This window comes from Acinonyx jubatus, chromosome E1, assembly GCF_027475565.1.
Source record: "Acinonyx jubatus isolate Ajub_Pintada_27869175 chromosome E1, VMU_Ajub_asm_v1.0, whole genome shotgun sequence".
NCBI classification, from domain to species: domain Eukaryota; kingdom Metazoa; phylum Chordata; class Mammalia; order Carnivora; family Felidae; genus Acinonyx; species Acinonyx jubatus.
Genome location: NC_069397.1, coordinates 45690795 through 45699800, shown reverse-complemented (window position 1 = coordinate 45699800; position 9006 = coordinate 45690795).

The following is a 9006-nucleotide window of genomic DNA, read 5'->3' as shown; positions in this document are numbered from 1 at the left end:
AAGAAGTAAAGCCACATATTCCAGTGTCACCAGTCTGAAGTGGGGAGTAGGAAGTGTGAGGGGCTTCCCAAGTGGAGGGAGCTGTGATCTGGCCAGGCCACTTTGGTGGTGATTTCTTTTGCCACTCTAAGGCCTGCCCTATAGGTCTCCCACTTTTCTGTGGACAGGGGCTCTCTCTGGGGGAAGTCAGTTTCCTGCCCAGGTACATGTCCTTCTGGGACATCGTCCAACCTACTGTGTGCATTCAGTCCAGGTGCTCTTTGCTTGGCCTCCCCACGTCCCATCCTGTGGTGGTGAGTCATTCTGGGTCTCACACCTAGCCGCCCCTGGGGGACTGAGCAAAGCCAGGGTCTGCCACCTGGCCACTGTCTGGAAGCAAATCATTAGTTAACTCTCAGTGCATAGAAGGCCCTTATTCCCTTCTGATAGTAAAAGTTGCTTTTGGGGGGCACTTGGGTGGCTCAGCCGGTTAAGCACCTGACTCTTGATTTCAGCTCAGGTCATGATCTCATGGTTCGCGAGTTCGAGTCCAACATTGGGCTCTGCACTGACAGTACAGAGCTTGCTTAGGATTCTCTCTCCCTCTCTCTCTCTCTGCCCCTTCCCTCCCCGTCTCTCTCAAAATAAGTAAACTTTTTTAAAAAGTTGCTTTTGGGACACCTGGGTGGATCAGTCAGTTAAGCGTCCAACTTTGGCTCAGGTCATGATCTTGCAGTTCGTGAGTTTGAGCCCCGCATCAGACTCTCTGCTGCCAGCACAGAGCCTGCTTTGTGTCCTCTGTCCCCTTCTCTCTGCCCCTCCCTTGCTGGCACATTTTCTTTCTTAAAAGTAAATAACCACTAAAAAAAATTTTTTTTCAGTTGCTTTTTGGGCACCTCTTGTAAAAAACACGACAGTGATTGATGGTGATTTTCTTTTTTTTTTTTTTTTAATGTTAATTTATTTTTTGAGAGAGAGAGACAGAGGGAGAGACAGAGCGTGAGAAGGGGAGAGCCAGAGAGAGAGGGAGACACAGAACCCGAAGGAGGCTCCAGGCTCTGAGCTGTCAGCACAGAGCCCAACACGGGGCTCCAACTCCCAAACTGTGAGATCATGACCTGAGCCGAAGTCAGATGCACCACCCAGGCGCCCCAGTGGTGATTTTCATGCTGGGATAGTGGTGGTAATTTCTCTTGCTGAAGAGAGGGAGGGAAGGAACCTCACAAGTTTAATCTCTGGTGGGATGATCCTTCTCCATGTCAGAACTGTTGCCAAAGGAAATTGGAGGTTTTGCAGGCATGGCTGGTTTGACACTTTCCCCACCAGTATCTCATGCATCCTTACCTGGGTGGTGGACGGGGCCAGTCCCTGAGGACTTTCATGCCCAGGAGGACTGGCGGGCAGGGGCAGGGGTACATTCAGAAGAGCTGACGTGTCTAGAACATTTTCCCTGTATGAAACTCAGCTGGGTCAGGAAACTTGCAGACCGCAGCTTGGACGCTTAGAGAGCAGAGGAAGTGCTACTAACAGCTGTTGGTAAGTACTGATTGGTAGGGGTGCGTTAGCGAGGCCCCATAAGAGGAAAGTAATTTGTCAAAGGTTACACAGATATATCAAGAGGGAAGTCTCAAATGGAAAGAGAAAAATCCATCCGTGGACTTGTCATGCTTACTAACAGTAAAGTTAGTCTATTCCTCTTACCTGAGAACTTTACCCTGATAATCTCATTCAATCCTTACAAAATCTCTGTGAGGTGTGCGGAGGTATTACAAATATTTAACAACCAAAAAAAAAAAAAAGAAACCCACAACCCCCCCTCCAAAACATTTAACAACCTACGGAGTAATGTAAATAATTATTAACTCAATGCACAGATCAAAAATTTTAAAACACACTCCACCACCGCCCCTGCTTTATTTCCAAGTAAACTAAACCATGTGATACAAAGCTGCTTAAGAAGTGATATACATATTTCTGCAAATTGTTAATCAAATCATTCTCATATTGTCCAAAATTTGGTTGATGTTTAGAAATGGTTGGTGCAGTCTTTTGATACAGAGCTCACTGTCGGGGATGATCTGATATGAGGAAGTGCCTTGAACTTTTCCAATGAATTCTTTTAAATAGATAGCCATGGTGGGGCGCCTGGGTGGCTCAGTCAGTTAAGCAGCCGACTTCGGCTCAGGTCATGATCTCACGGTCCATGAGTTCAAGCCCCGCGTCGGGCTCTGTGCTGACAGCTCAGAGCCTGGAGCCTGTTTCGGATTCTGTGTCTCCCTCTCTCTGCCCCTCCCCTGTTCATGCTCTGTCTCTCCCTGTCTCAAAAATAAATTAAAAAAAAAGTTAAAAAAAATTTAAAAAAAAAAATAAATAAATAGATAGCCATGGAGTAATGTGTAGTCTCAATAGAAAATTCCTCTTCCCATCAAGGATATTACTCATGATGTTAAATCTTCAACCCCTGATGACCAATAATAATTACAACTTTTTATTTATTTGTTTATTTATTTATTTAAAATGTTTATTTATTTTTGAGAGAGAGAAAGAAAGAAACAGAGAAGAAATGGGCAAAAGACATGAACAGACACTTTTCCAAAGAAGACATCAGATGGCTAACAGACACATGAAAGGATGTTCAACATCATTCATTCTCAGGGAAATACAAATCAAAACCACAATGAGATACCACCTCACACCTGTCAGAATGGCTAACATTAACAACTCAGGAAACAGCAGATGTTGGTGAGGATGTATCAAAAGGGGAACACTTTTGCACTGCTGGTGGGAATGCAAACTGGTTCAGCCACTTTGGAAAACAGTATGGAGGTTCCTCAAAAAATCAAAAATAAGGGCTCCTGGGTGGCTTAGTTTGTTACACATCTGACTTTGGCTCAGGTCATGATCTCACAAGAGTTCGAGCCCTGCATCAAGCTCCATGCTGACAGCTCAGAGCTGGAAGCCTGCTTTGGATTCTGTGTCTCCATCTCACTCTTCCCCTCCCCCACTTGTGCTCTGTCTCTCTCTGTCTCTGTCTCTCTCAAAAATAAGTAAATATTAAACAAAATTTTAAAAATTAAAACTAGAACTACCCTATGACCCAGCAATTGCACTATTAGGTATTTATCCAAAGGATACAAAAATGCTGATTTGAAGGGGCACATGCACCTCCATGTTTAGAGCAGCACTATCAACAATAGTCAAATTATGGAAAGAGCCCAAATGTCCATCGACTGACAAATGGATAAAGAAGATACGGTACATATATACAATGGAATACTACTCAGAGATGAAAAAGAATGAAATCTTGCCATTTGTAACAACATGGATGGAATTAGAGGGTATTATACTAAGTGAAATAAGTCTGTCAGAGAAAGACAGATATCATATGATTTCACTCATGTGGAATTTGAGAAACACAACAGATGAACATAAGGGAAGGGAAGGAAAAATACAATAAAAACGAGAGGGAGGAGGCAAATCATAAGAGACTGTTAAATGCAGAGAACAAACTGAGGGTTTCTGGAGGGGTTTTGGGTGGGGGGTGGGTTAAATGGGTGATGGGAATTAAGGAGCACTTAATTGGGATGAGCACTGGGTGTTATATGTAAGTGATGAATCACTAAATTCTACTCCTGAAACCATTATTACACTATATGTTAACCAACTTGGATTTTAATAATAATAATAATAATAATAACTCAACTCTAGAATATTGTCGGGTGGAGATGAAGTGCCATGGAGAGAAAAAGGCCTCATGGAATCTAATTTCTGAGGGGATTGTTAGGTTGGTGTAACTATTCTCTAAGAAACTGTAATGTTGGATACATGTCATACAGCATTTGTCAAAACCCACAGAAGTGCCCAACACCAAGAGTGACCTTTAACATAAATAAAGGACTATAGTTGATGATAATATATGGGTATTGGTTCATCAATTGTAACAAATGTACTACACTAATGCAAAATGTTAATAATAAGGGAGACTATGGAGTTGGAGGCAGGGTGCGTATATTGAACTCTATGTACTACCTGCTCAGTTATTCTGTAAATTTAACACTGGACTAAATAAATCAAGTCTTAAAAAAAACAAACAAACATGCTATCTATATACTGTATGTAAATGAAAGCATTTAAAAAATTCAAAAAAAAATGATAAAACTACATATTAAATTGTGTTAAAAATTCTGACAGCATTTTGTGAATATCCTCACTTGCTGTATAGACACAATTTTGATTTGAAAATTTCCAGAATGTTTATCTGTGTGAAGTAGATTTAAGGTATTCTTTTTTTTTTTTTTTTAATTCAAATTCAAGTTAGTTGGCATACAGTGTAGTCTTGGCTTCAGGAGTAGAACCCAGTGATTCATCTCTTGTATATGACACCCAGAGCTCATCCCAAAAAGTTCCTTCCTTAATGCCCATCACCCATTTAACCCATCTCCAGGAACCCTCAGTTTGTTCTCTGCATTTAACAGTCTCTTATGGTTTGCCTCCTCCCTCTCTGTTTTTATCGTATTTTTCCTTCCCTTCCCCTATATTCATCTGTTGTGTTTCTCAAATTCCACATATGAGTGAAATCACATGATGTCTTTCTCCAAATGACTTATTTCACTTAGCATAATACCCTCTAGTTCCATTCATGTTGTTGCAAATGGCAAGATTTCATTCTTTTTCATCTCTGAGTAGTATTCCATTGTATATATGTACCGTATCTTCTTTATCCATTTGTCAGTCGATGGACATTTGGGCTCTTTCCATAATTTGACTATTGTTGATAGTGCTGCTCTAAACATGGAGGTGCATGTGCCCCTTCAAATCAGCATTTTTGTACCCTTTGGATAAATACCTAATAGTGCAATTGCTGGGTTGTAGGGTAGTCCTAGTTTTAATTTTTTGAGGAACCTCCATACTGTTTTCCAGAGCGGCTACACCAGCACAATGAGATACCACCTCACACCTGTCAGATTTAAGGTATTCTTTTCATTATTTTGCTCACTGACATTGTAGAATTTATTAGAGCAATGAGCTTTGCCAGCATATGATTACCATTCCTATTAAATATATTTAGTATTTTCAACTTTTCACATTACAGCTGCTGAACCCCATTTATTCACAACCTCTGAAGGCTATTCATGTTTTTTGTTACGATAATCCAATTGTTTTTCATTGCACGAGCAGAAACTGTTTATTTTGTACTTTTCTTGCACAGTGTAAAAAGATACTCTGGGCTGGGCCCTATAGCAGATGTTCTGGGCTGCAATTCATTATCTGTTTCGTATCTTATTTGTTCCCACGGATTCTGTATTCAATTGACTAGTGCTCCCCAGACTTCATATCCGTCCAGAACCTTAGAATATGGTCTTACTCGGAAGTGAGGTCTTTGCAGATGTAGTTAGTTAAAATGCAGTCGTACTGGTGTCCTTACAAGAAGGAGGCTTTGTGATTCTTCACAGCGGCAGGGTCTGGCAGAGGCTCTGGTAATTTTGTCTGTTTTCCAGTTTTCCTGCATTCAGGATGGCCTGGGCTGCTGCTGAGAAGGCAGCCCCATCCCTGGGTCTCAGAATGATTTCAACTGACCCCCTAACCCCTCCCAGGGAAGGGGCTGCTGAAGATTCTGGGGTGGGTAGGAGGAGTTCACAAGGCCAGATGCAGGCCTTGCCCTCCTTCTCCTGATTCTTCTTGGACTTTCCTCCATCTGTCCGCAGCTGGGAATAAGCGACTTTGGTGTCCATGCCTGGACTGAGCTGGTGACCTCCCAGTTGTGGGGGTCACCACTCAGGAACTGCATCATGTGACTGAATTCACCAGGGTCTGCCCTGCCTCTGAATTTGCTGCACACTCATCTAGAGTCTCTCGAGAACCCATGGGGAGGATCTAGCATGTACTGAGGTCTTGCTAGCCAGGGGTCGGTCCATCAGATGGACCAGCTCCCTGCGTCCACGTAACACAGTGAGTTGTTCTGTTTCGAGAAGGGAAAAACCATTCGGGAACAGACAGATCTAAGTCTGCAGCTGGTAGAGGGAGATCTGGGGTACTAACCAAGGTGCCTGGCCATACCTAGCTATGGTAGATTGTAGTAAGAAGACTAAACCACATCTCCTTCCTCCCCTACCTACGATCACTGGGGAACATAGGCCCATCCTCAACAGAAAACTTACTTCAGCAAGTGTCAAAACATTTATCTTCTTGGAAGAAAGTTGAAGGGGCTTCTACCACACCAGCTAGCATCAGAATCCCTGCATCCAGAGCTGTGTCGTATAGACCTAGAAATTTCCCTCTCGATCTACAAGTGTGCCAAGGTAGGCACAGGGCATCCCTGCAGTTTTGCTTGTAATCATGAAAAACTGCAGACACTTAAGCGCCCATCGATTGGGAACTAGTTATTTAAATGATAGACATTCCTTACAATGGTATGTTTTTTGACATCCTGTTCTTTGAAACAGTTTTGCTGAGATATACACACCATACAATTTAAAGTGCACAGTTTGGGGGTTTTTAGTATAACCACAAAGCTGTGCAACTATCACCACAATCTAACTTTAGAACGTTTTGGGGGCACCTGGGTGGATCAGTAGGTTAAGCGTCGGACTCTTGATTTTGGCTCAGGTCATGTTCCCAGGATTGTGGGATCGAGCCCTGTGTAGGACTGAGTGTGGAGCCTGCTTAAGATTCTCTCTCTCTCTCTCTCTCTCTCTCTCTCTTTCTGCCCCTTCCCCATTCACACCCTCTCTCTCTAAATAAATAATAAAATAAAATGAGAATAATTATAGTTAAAAAAAAGAGTATTTTTATTACCCCAAAAATGATTCCCATACATAATGAGATCTTTTGGAGACATTTTTAAAAAATAAGGTCATTCTGTATGTATATAAATGAAAATATATTCATAATGGGCAAAAGGTGAAAAAAAAAGCACACTGCAGAAATATATAACATATTATCCACCGGTGCCTGGGTGGCTCAGTCAGTTAAACATCCCACTCTTGGTTTTGGCTCAGGCCATGATCTCATCGTTCATGAGTTCAAGCTCCACGTTGGGCTCGGCACTCACAGCACAGAGCCTGCTTGGGATTTTCTCTATCTCGCTGTCTGCCCCACTCTCCCTCTCTTTCTCTCTCAAGATAAATAAATAAACATTTTAATTTACTTAAATTCTTTTTAATGTTTATTTATTTATTTTGAGAGAGAGAGAGAGAGAGAGCATGAGCAGGGGAGAGACAGAGAGAGAGAGAGAGAGAGAGAGAGAGAATCCCAAGCAGGCTCTGCACTGTCAGAGCAGAGCCCAGCAAGGTGGGGCTTGATCTCAAGAACTGTGAGATCATGACCTGAGCCAAAACCAAAAGTCAGACACCTAACTGACTGAGCCAACCAGGTGCCCCAATAAATAAACATTTTAAAAAATAAAACAAAAACTAGCAGTACCTGGGTGACTCAGTTGGTTAAGCATCCGACTTCGGCTCAGGTCATGATCTTGCAGTTCATGAGTTTGAGCTCCATGTCAGGCTCTGTGCTCATGCTCTATCTCTCTCTCTCAAAAATAAACATTAAAAATTTTTTTTAATAAAAAATAAATAAAATAACATGGTAAAAATGGTAAATTAAAAAAACATTATCCTATTTATTTATTATAGTATGTATACTTACATATATATCTTTTTTTTAAGTTTATTTATTTTGAGAGAGAGAGAGAGAACACAAGCGGTGGAGGGGCAGAGAGTGAGAAAGTGGGGGAGAAAGAATCCCAAGCAGGGATTTTTTTCAGTGCAGAGCCCAATGCAGGGCCTGAACTCATGAACAGCAAGCTTATGACCTAAGCTGAAACTGAGTTGGACGCTTAACCTACTGAGCCACCCAGGTATCCCTATGCTATATTTTTTAGAAATACTTAAAAAAATTTAACGTTTATTTTTGAGAGAGAGAGAAAGAGAGCGAGAGAGACAGAGCATGAGTGGGGGAGGGGCAGAGAGAGAGAGGGAGACACAGAATCCGAAGCAAGCTCTGGGCTCTGAGCTGTCCACACAGAGCCCCACACGGGGCTTGAACTCACAAACCCAGCCATGAAATCACGACCTGAGCTGAAGTTGGACGCTCAGCCAACTGAGCCACCCAGGGGCCCCATGCTATATTTTAATATAATTTTTTATATCAATGATATGTTTAGAAACAAATAATAGCCAAGAATGACATAAGTCCTGGAGGTGTCCATTGATAACGAAGTGCTTAAAAGAAGCTACTGCTGATAAATGTGAAGGTAAAAGAAACGATTTTTGTGCCTAACCTAATCTTCCATTAGATGGCGCCATTGTCAAAGGTCTGTAGTCTGAAATGGGCAGGGGAAGGACAGGTGGCACCCATTAACTGTTTCTGCCTGCAACCACTTTGTTTTTGTTATTGCTTGCTTTTCTTTTAAGTCACAGGGTGGGGCTGGAGGTGGGGGAACAAGTTAAATCTCCCTTCAGCTGTGTCCTACTATTTCAAGCCAGAGGGGTCAATGAAATGAATGTTTATTAAAGGAATTTAGTCATTAGAAGAAAAATACAGTCAGATGCATGTAAAGACTGACAACTAGGAACGAGTTACTTTCCCTCGGTCCTGTAAAAAATTCACTACTGATAGTCTAATTATCAGAAGTGCAAAGGGCTGTTTGCTCCTTTGGAATTTTCCGTAAATCTGGGCAGACTGGGGATTCCTACTCTCTCACCATCAACAGCCCCTCCATTATTTTCATTCCACAAATCTCATTATTGGGATAATTTTATCCCAAACAGCATTAGCTAAATGTTAATGATTTTTCTATTTTGTATTTATGTGTGTATGGATTTGATTGATTAAAGTTTCTTTTTTTTTTTAAATATTTATTTTTGAGAGAGAGAGACAGAGTTCGAACAGGGGAGGAGCAGAGAGAGAGGAAGGCACAGAATCGGAAGCAGGCTCCAGGCTCTGAGCTGTCAGCACAGAGCCCGACGTGGGGCTCGAACCCACGAACTGTGAGATCACGACCTGAGCTGAAGTCGGACACTTAACCGA